Below are 8,962 nucleotides of genomic sequence, written 5' to 3'. Positions count from 1 at the left end.
CCCACTGCCCCACGGGGCTGGCAATCCCGTGGTCTGGATTGAAAGCCCTGATGGGCCGTAGTTTGCCCTCCCCTGTTTTAAGGCCACTGGAGATATTTGCGACATGGCCATTGTAAGCAATCTCATCATACCATCCCCTCCATCAGTGTATCCAGGTCACTTTGCCAATGAGGGAATTGAGGAGCACACCGCACTGAGATGGTGAGATAGACTTCCCTGTTGGGGCAGAGCAAAGCCAAGAGGGGCTGATGGCTCGGCAGGGGTGTATGTGTGTCTGTGTGTGTCCCGGCCAGGGGCTGCCCACTCTGCGAGTGTGGAGCCAGGCTGCGGAGCGGAGGCCAGGCAGGGGCAGGTTTGTACCTCAGTGAACTGGAAGTTCACAACCTGTTTAATTTTCCCCATTTTTCCAGTAGCTTCTGGTGGGGAAGGAGGGAGCTCTTCGCAGAAGGAGGGAGGCAAAGAGTTAGTTACAGACCCCATTACACACCAGCTTTAGGTTAGCCGCCCCCTGCTCCTGTTGTACACCACCAAAGAACAAGAGAAAATGGTTCCTTTCTTTCACCCTAGGCCATTCATGTAACCCCAGGGCAAAGTGTCTGCATGGAAGGGAGATGTAGCCCCTGAATGACATCCACACAGGCTAGGAACTGGGACTCGGACTCAGGAGATCTGGGTTCTATCCCCAAGCTGTGCCACCAGCCTGCCGGAGAACCTTGGGCAAGTCATGTCGTCTCCCTGTGCCTCAGTTTCCCCACCTGTAAAATGGGAATAATGATACTGACCTCCTTTGTAGAGTGCTTTGAGATCCACTGATGACACAGTTCAAAATTATTACTTAATCTTGTTTCCACTGGGGCCCAAAGGCCTGTGCCAGGCACCTCCCAAACTAGCAAACGGAGACGTTATCCCTGCTCCGAGGAGCTTACAAACTAGGCTGGACAAAAGCAGGGGGAAACAAGGCTGCGCATGCCACAGCTGTGCCGTCGTTCTGCAGCGTGAAGGACAGCAGGTGCAGAGCAGACGTGAAGCAGGGCCATGAGCTTTGATTCTGACCCTTCACCGCTGTCCTTGCTTTCAGTGGAGCTATTCCTGATCCGCACCAAGACAGAGGAGAATCTAACCCAGAGAGCCGGCTCCCCCCTGGCTTCACATCCCCATTATTCGCAGATTCATTAATTCCAAGGCCAGAAAGGACCATTGTGTTCATCCAGTCTGACCCCCTGCATCACACAGGCTAGGGAACTGCCCCAGAATAATTCCTAGAGCAGATCTCCTAGGAAAACATCCCATCTTGATTGAACAACGGTCAGTGATGGACAATCCACCACAACCCTTGTAAATTGTTCCAACGGTTAATTATGCTCCCAGTTAAAAATGTCTGAATGTGTCTAGCTTCAACTTCCAGCCATTGGATCATGTCAGACCTTTCTCGGCTAGACTGAAGAACCCATTGTTAAACGTTTGTTCCCTGTGCAGGTACTTACAGACTGTGATCAAGTCACCCCTTAATTTTCTCTTTGTTAAACTAAACAGATTGGGCTCTTTGAGCCTCTCACTATCAGGCAGGGTTTCTAATCATTTAGTCATTCCTGTGGCTCCTCTCTGAGCCCTCTCCAATGGATCAGCATCTCTCTTGGGTCTGTCCATTTCGGGGAGCAGGGAGGTAGGGGCTGCCAAGACCATTGCTGCTCACAAAGATGTCATCGGTGATGTCACAGTCGGCCCAGCCGGGGGGCAGTGCCAGGAAGCCCTGCAGAAGCAGGAGGGGCAGGAGGGAGCTGGTGCCCTGGGAGTGGAGAAGTGGGGGCTGGTATGCATGATTTGGGCCTGGATTCTGGCATTACGCAGGGCAGGGGGAGGTCGCTTCCCTTCTCCTCCTTCCCCACCCGTAGATCGGTGATCACGAGAGCAAGAACAATACTACGAATATCACCACACTGAAGCAAACCCAGCCCCCACTGCTCTCCGGCTCTCCTTGGCTCTCCCTGAGCCTCACTAAGCATGGCTGACAGCGGAGAGAACACCATCGCCTGCCCAGTCATCGCCGCCAACCCCCGCATCATCCGAGTCACGGTGAAAACCCCCAAGGTGAAGGAGGAGTTTGTGGTGCCGGAGAACAGCACCATCAAGCAGTTCAAGGAGGAGATCTCCAAGCACTTCAACTGCCAGACCAGCCAGCTGGTGTTGGTGTTTGTCGGGAGGATTTTGAAAGACCAGGACACCCTCAGGCAGCGGGGGATCCAGGACGGGATCACTGTCCACCTCGTCATCAGGACTCAGAAGAGACCCCAGGACAATCCGCTTCCTCACATGTACGTGGCCAGGAACGTTGCCCCCGCCCCAGAGCCATCCAGCATCACCCCCGCCCACAGCAGCGCCTTCGATCCAAGCAGGCGGGGCCTGGGTGTGAACGTCTCCAGCACGGAACTGCAGAGCCCACTGCAGCTTCTGGCCAGCTCCGAGATGATGGCCCGGAAGGTGGAGAACCCGTTTATCCAGAGCATGCTTTCCAACCCCGACCTCATGAGGCAGCTGATCATGGCCCACCCGCAGATGCAGCAGCTGGCCCAGCAAATCCCAGAGATCAGCCGCATCCTCAACAACGCAGACATCATGAGGGAGATGCTGGACATTGTTCGGAACCCAGAAATGATGCAGGAGATGAAGAGTCAAGACCGAGCCTTGAGCAACCTGGAAAACATCCCAGGCGGGGACAATGCCCTGCGATGCGCCTATGCCGAGCCCCAGGAACCAGTGCTGAGTGCCGCCCAGGAGCAGTTTGGAAACCTTCCCTTTGCTATGCTGGTGAGGAATCCCTCCTTGGAGGGTGTGGGCGGCCAGCCGTCTTGCATAGATCACAGAGACCTGTCGGCTCCTCCCTCCGTCTCCCAGAGCGCCACAAGCGTCTGCACCAACAGCACCTGCGGGGACCTGGACAGTGGTGTCACCAACCCTCTCGGGCAGGGCTCTTCCGTGCCCAGCCTGGGACCGGGGATGTTCACTGCAGGGGGGATTCAGAACTTGGTGCAGCAGATCACCGAGAACCCCCAGCTGATCGTGAACTTGTGCGCGTCCTACACCAAGTGCATGATGCTGTCGCTGATACAGAACGCTCAGCTGGCAGCCCAGGCCACCTTCTCGGCCGAGAGCCCCCAGCACCAAGAACCAGTGACCCAGAGGCTGCCCAATGTCCTTCAGCAGATCCAGAACCCTGAGATGTTGGTGGCCATGTCCAACCCGAAAGCCATGCAAGCTTGGCTGCAGATTGAGCAGGGGCTGCAGACACTGGCAGCAGAGGCCCCTGTCCTTCTGCCGTGGTTTACTCTCCGTTTGTGGGGACTGGGAAATTCTGGGAGCTCTGTAAGTGCAACGGGCCCTAGCCCTGCACCCAGTGAAATGTCACACCTAGAGCCGGCAGCGTCTGAGCCGGGACACCAACATCTAAACATGCTGCGGATGCTGAAAGTTCTTCCTGGGACGAATCCTCAGCACTTACAAGTGCCAGAAATCAAATTTCAGGAAGAACTGGAGTAGCTGGAATCAATGGGCTCCTTGAACCGTGACGGGAACGGACATAGCAACCGGAGAAGATATCAGCACAACCGTGGGAAGACAGAAACATCCAGCCCACCGTCATAGCACCATGTCTGTTACGTGTTCACTTGGATTTCGGTCTTATAAACAAAAGCCAATAACGGTGCACCTTTCTGTGGGCAGCTGTCACTTTCTTGTCAGAGACAGGAAGTCAGTAGCTTTTGCCTAAAGATGTTGCATGTTTCAGCCTTTTGATAACGGGCAATTACCCAGCAGCTGTCCTCTAGGGAGTTTGAGATAATGAGTGAATTAATTAGGAGCTTCACTACAGCTCTGTGAAGTAGATATTATTTAGAGCTGGGCAAATAATCCATCTATCTACCTGGGCCCGGATGAGTGCAATATTTGATTGACTGACATGCAGTCAAGAATTTATCCTCACACCACCCCTGTGAGCTAAGGGTATGGCTGCAAAAAAGTCTCCGAGCCCAAGCCAGCTGACTCAGACTTGCAGGGCTCACGCTGTATGGCTAAACATATAGCAATGGAAACATTCGGGCTGAGTCAGTTGACCCGGGCTCTGAGACGCACTGCCCTGGGTTTGTGTGTGTGTTTGCTGTATAGCGGTACGCTTAGACCGTGTTATTATCCCCATGGTGTAGATGAGGGAACTGAAGCACAAAGAGATTGCTTCATCCAAAACTACACATGGCAGCTGGGCGAGACCTGGAATAGAACCAGATCTTCTGAGTCCCAGTCCAACAGTTGTGAAGCTCCAACCACCGTGGGCGGCTGTGTTGGCACCATTTTTCATTCACTGTTCAGCGCACATTAGGGAACTTGTGTTTTGTTCACGAGGATGTTTACGGAGGAGATTTTTATTGGTCTAACTATCAGTATTTGTCAGTGATGAAGTGTTGGAAGTGCTAGCCTTATGTCATCCAATCAGGAAGCAGAAACCATGCCATGTGACTTAGTTGCTCAACTAGGAAACCTTGACAATCAAACCTAAACACTTTGCAAACAAGTCAGAGGCCAAAACAGGGTCATAACTGCTCTTTGTCTAACAACCATGGATGGTGAAAAAGATCAGGAATGTTACGATAGGTGTGGGGCCAAATTGCAGACAGAGAAGGGTTATGTGACCCTTCTGCCAGGCCAAGTTGATAGCGGCATGGGCCGGGTTCAGTACACAGGGGCTCCCTCTCATCAAAGCAAATGCAAAACTGGCTCGAGCCCCGACCCAGTGACCTGGGAAAATCTTACACACCCCTGGGCGCCTCAAAGAGGCAATACTTCCCCTCTCGCAAGCACAGAGTCTCGGTGTAGCAGAGAATCTTTAATAACATGAGGTAAACGACATCAGCATTACATTGGGGAAACACCACAACTAGGGTTCATCAACCAAACCATGAGCAAAGACCCACCCCAGCAAATTGGGCCATGTCCTTTCCCTCGGGTTCTTGAGTCCCACAGCCCAAACGTCTCTTGAGTCCAGCAACCCAAAAATCACCCAAAGTCCAAAAAGTCCAACAACCCCAAAAGTCCAGCCCCAGAGTTCAAAAGTTCATCCGCAGAGTGTTACTCCCCAGTCTGGGTAAAAATGTGCATGTGCGGGGGGGAAGAGGTAAGGGGCACCTTACGTGAGCTGAAGCTGACTGCCCCACAGGGCTTCACTCTGAGCCACTCTGGTCCGCTCCACCAGCAGTCCCACAAATGGCTCCTCTCCGCTCCACACAAGCTGCTCCCACCATCCCATGAACTGCTCCACCAGCCCATCCACGAACAGCTCTGCTGGGCTCTAGATCTTCAGGCTCCCCACTACTTGACACAGTGCTCGGTGATTTCAGCTTGTAGTAGTGGGAGCCTCAGTGCTGGGGCACCATAAGGCCAGAGTGAATTCAGCTCAGCACCTGTAGCTAGACTCCTAACAGACCCAAAATTAGCTCTGACGTTCCACAGTGGAGAGACAGAGGTGCAATTGATGTTCCCAACCCGACCCCACCAGCTACTGATTCCAACCTCTCCCAATTCACAGAGTTTTGGAACCCATGTCCCTTGCCTAGCGAGTGCTACTTAGTTGATGGCGAGTCCCTCCATCATAACAACAGGCCAAGTACAGTTCCACTGTCCTTGATTCCCATAATCAGGGTAATAACAATTTATTCTTCCTGCCCCAATAATAGAGACACTGGGGATCCCACAGCAGCCAAAGTGACCATTTGGGCAGCTGTGGGCTCATTCTAGGCAGGGTGGGTGTGCCTATGCAAATGAGATCGGCCCTGAAGTTCTTTTCCACAACTTGCCACACCTCACCACCAGATGTCAGGGTGGAGCTCATCCTGACTCTGCTTACAGTTAAATTTGAGGACCAAATTGTTCTCAGTGACCAGTTAAAGCAGTTTTACTAATATTTACCAAATGCACATAGGGGCTGTACCCGGGCAGTATCTGAGCATACTTTACAGGTGGGGAGACTGAGGCACGGGTAGGTGAAGTGACTTGTGCCAGGCCTCATGAGTGGCAAAGGTGGGAGTGCAATCCAGGTTTACTCCTCTTCGCTCTGCAATGGAAACGAACATCCATTTCCCAGCTGGGTGCAAAGGGGTTTGTCTTTCTTAACCGTTCTCAAATGCATTTCCTTTGTAAACACTGATCTCACAGGCACGTAACAGCATGGAGACTAGAAACAGTCAGGGCCAAATTCTTTATGGGGGCAAACCATCCTGAGATCCATGGAGTTACACCATGGATTAATGCAGCCCAGTACACCCTTGTATCCACACTGAGGGCGGTGGTGGTATTCAGATGGAGGGCAGCTGGTCTCTCTGTCATCTTTCATCAGTGGGTAGGATCATAGGAAATCACCTCATCTCCCTCCTGGAGGAACGGGTGAGCTGACCACCCTCTTGCTCTGGGAGAGCGGGACCCAGAAACACCAGCCCAGAAGGGCCCAGTTGGACAGTCTGTATGGCCAGGCCAGAGAGCCCACCCCGTGATTCCTCCATTGCACCCCATCACTTAAAATGTGACTATTGGATTGAATCACCTACCATGCCCTGTGGGGTGGAGTTGCTTCTAAGTGCTAAGGGGCCAGAGCAGTGGGACCAACAGAAGGTGTTTCGGGGTCCTGCTGCTCGTCACTGGAGGAGCAGACCTGTCTCACGGGGCGCAGAGGGACATGGGAGGTAGCAGTCCTCCCCACTGGAGCGCTGAGAGAGGGGAGGGCCAGCTGGGTGTCTGAGAAGACAGATCCTGCAAGGAGGAGAGCTGCACGTCCCATGGGAAGATGACCGGCAGCTGGCGAGAAGTGGGACACAGGGACATGGTGTGGGTGCTGGGACAGGGGGTGGACGGTGCCCGGCAATCAAGAACAAGAGCCACTGCAGCCCCACTGCTGCCGGGTGGCGGGAGGGGGGCAAGGATGTTTTCCAGGGGGACACGCTTTCCCCAGAGGGAGCAGCTGGGCAGGGAAGGGAGATAACACGGGGAGGCCAGGCACGGGTTGGTTCACACTCCATGCTAGCCCACGGTTTCTCAAACGCGGCCACAGTGGCCTCAAGCGGCCACCGGGGGGTCTCCCTGCAGCCAGGATGGCTTCCTCGGCGGTGATGGGGGCGGGGGGTGGCAAAGCATCGGACCCTCTCCCTCCCTCCCTGTTGCTCCTGGATGCACCGCCCTGCACGGCCCCTGGAGAAGGGGGGACACAACGCTGCGGGGGCGTGGTGAGTTTTCCACCGGACGGGGGGGCTTCGTGGGTATCGGACTTCAGCCCTGGGGTGGCTTTGCGGAGGGGACTAAGGGACCCTGGCTGCAGACTAGGGCTCCAGCCACGGGGCCTCAGACGCCAGCCCCTGGCCGCGCAGTGGCAGGCTCCGATCTATGGCTCTGGACACATGGCGCCGACCCCCCAGTCCCGCTGGCAGCCGCTGGCCCCTGGTGCTGACCCACATCCGTGCACACTGACCCCCAGCCCGAGTCACTGACCCAGGGTGCCGGCCCCAGGCTCCAACCCTGAGCTCCATCAGCTGCCAGCCCTGGGTGCAGATCCCCGGCACTGACCTTGAGCTCCAGCGGGTGCTGGCTCTGGATGCTGACCCCTGGCCCTGGCCGTGCGGTAGCAGGCGCAGACCCCAAGTGCCATCCCCAAACCCCGCTGGCAGTCAAACCCCGGCCGCACGCTCTGACCCCCAGCCCTCGCTGCTGACCCCGGGCACTGCTCCTGGATGTTGACCCTGGGTTCCAGCAGGTGCTGGCCACGGGCGCTGATCCCCAGCCCCGGTCACACGGCAGCAGGCACGAGCCCCAGGCTCCGGCGGGTGCTGGCCCAGGACACTGACTCCTAGCCCCAGCTGTGCGGCAACGGGTGCGGACCCCAAGCGCCGACCCTCGGCCCCGGTCACACAGGAGCAGGTGCCGGCTCTTGGTGCTGACCCCCGGCTGAGTGGTAGTGGGTGCTGATCCCCGGCCCTGGGCGCCGATCCCTGGCCCTGACCACGTAACTGCAGACCACCAACTCTGGTCTCCAGTGGTGACCCCAGCCCCAGGCACCGACCCACATCTCCAGCCATGTGGTGGTAGTGACGGGGCCGCCCATCCATCGTCCCTGGCCCCCGCTGCCTCACCCCCCCACCCCTCCATCCAGGTCTTAACTTGCCAGGACTTGCTGTGAAAAGTGATATTAACAAACATACAGATATCACTTTTCACAGTAATATTTTTATGTCTGAGTCTGCAAAAAAACCCAAAAAACCCTACATAAATTACAATGATCTGGATGTGGATCTGTGCTATTTATTTGTTTTTCCTAAATTTAATGAAATATTTCAGGGGAAAGTGTCAGTGCGGCCAGCAGCGAGAGCTGGTGGCCGCACTCGGAGGCCACCAAAACTTTTGTTGTGAGAACCCCTGTGCTAGCCCCAGGGAGCCCCCAGATGCCAGGGGTACAGGGACACTGTGTGCCTGGGTGCTGGACAGGCTGATGGAGGGAAGGATGGGCCAGGATATGGTGATCCCAGGCCGGTTTTCAAGGGAAGTGCCAGCCACCGATGCCTTGTCTGCTTACTGTGATGTTGGCAGTGATGTCACAGTGCCCCGGGGCAGGCAGGGTGGAAATTCTGCATGGCAGGCAGCATCAGCCGCAGAAAGACCATGAGGGAACCTGCCAGGTGGTGAGCGAAGGGAGGAGCAGGCCAACATCGGGCTGGTGTGCGCGCTCTGGATTTGGCTTCCAGCAGTACCACGGGGAGAGCAGGCCAGTTCACCCTTCCCACCGCTCCGCCCTGGAAGCCCGTAACGAGAGCGGCAAGAACGACCGCCGCCGTACATCGGCCGAAAGGAATTGTCCTCCGTCACGTCCCATCTCCTTCCCCTGGCGCCTCCACTCCCTGAGGAAGGACCAACGCGGAGCTCCTGGATCCCGGTCACC

The 8,962-nt window shown here is 55.7% G+C and overlaps 1 pseudogene; it reads left to right on the top strand.

Annotated features, from left to right (window-relative positions):
- Positions 1-2,001: 2,001 nt before the first annotated feature.
- On the top strand, positions 2,002-3,763 carry LOC141981009 (ubiquilin-1 pseudogene; annotated as a pseudogene).
- Positions 3,764-8,962: the final 5,199 nt, after the last annotated feature.

The sequence above is a fragment of the Natator depressus genome, chromosome 1, assembly GCF_965152275.1.
Source record: "Natator depressus isolate rNatDep1 chromosome 1, rNatDep2.hap1, whole genome shotgun sequence".
Lineage (NCBI taxonomy): Eukaryota > Metazoa > Chordata > Testudines > Cheloniidae > Natator > Natator depressus.
Note: the sequence above shows the minus strand (reverse complement) of the source record. Positions and strands in the feature narration are given on the sequence as shown.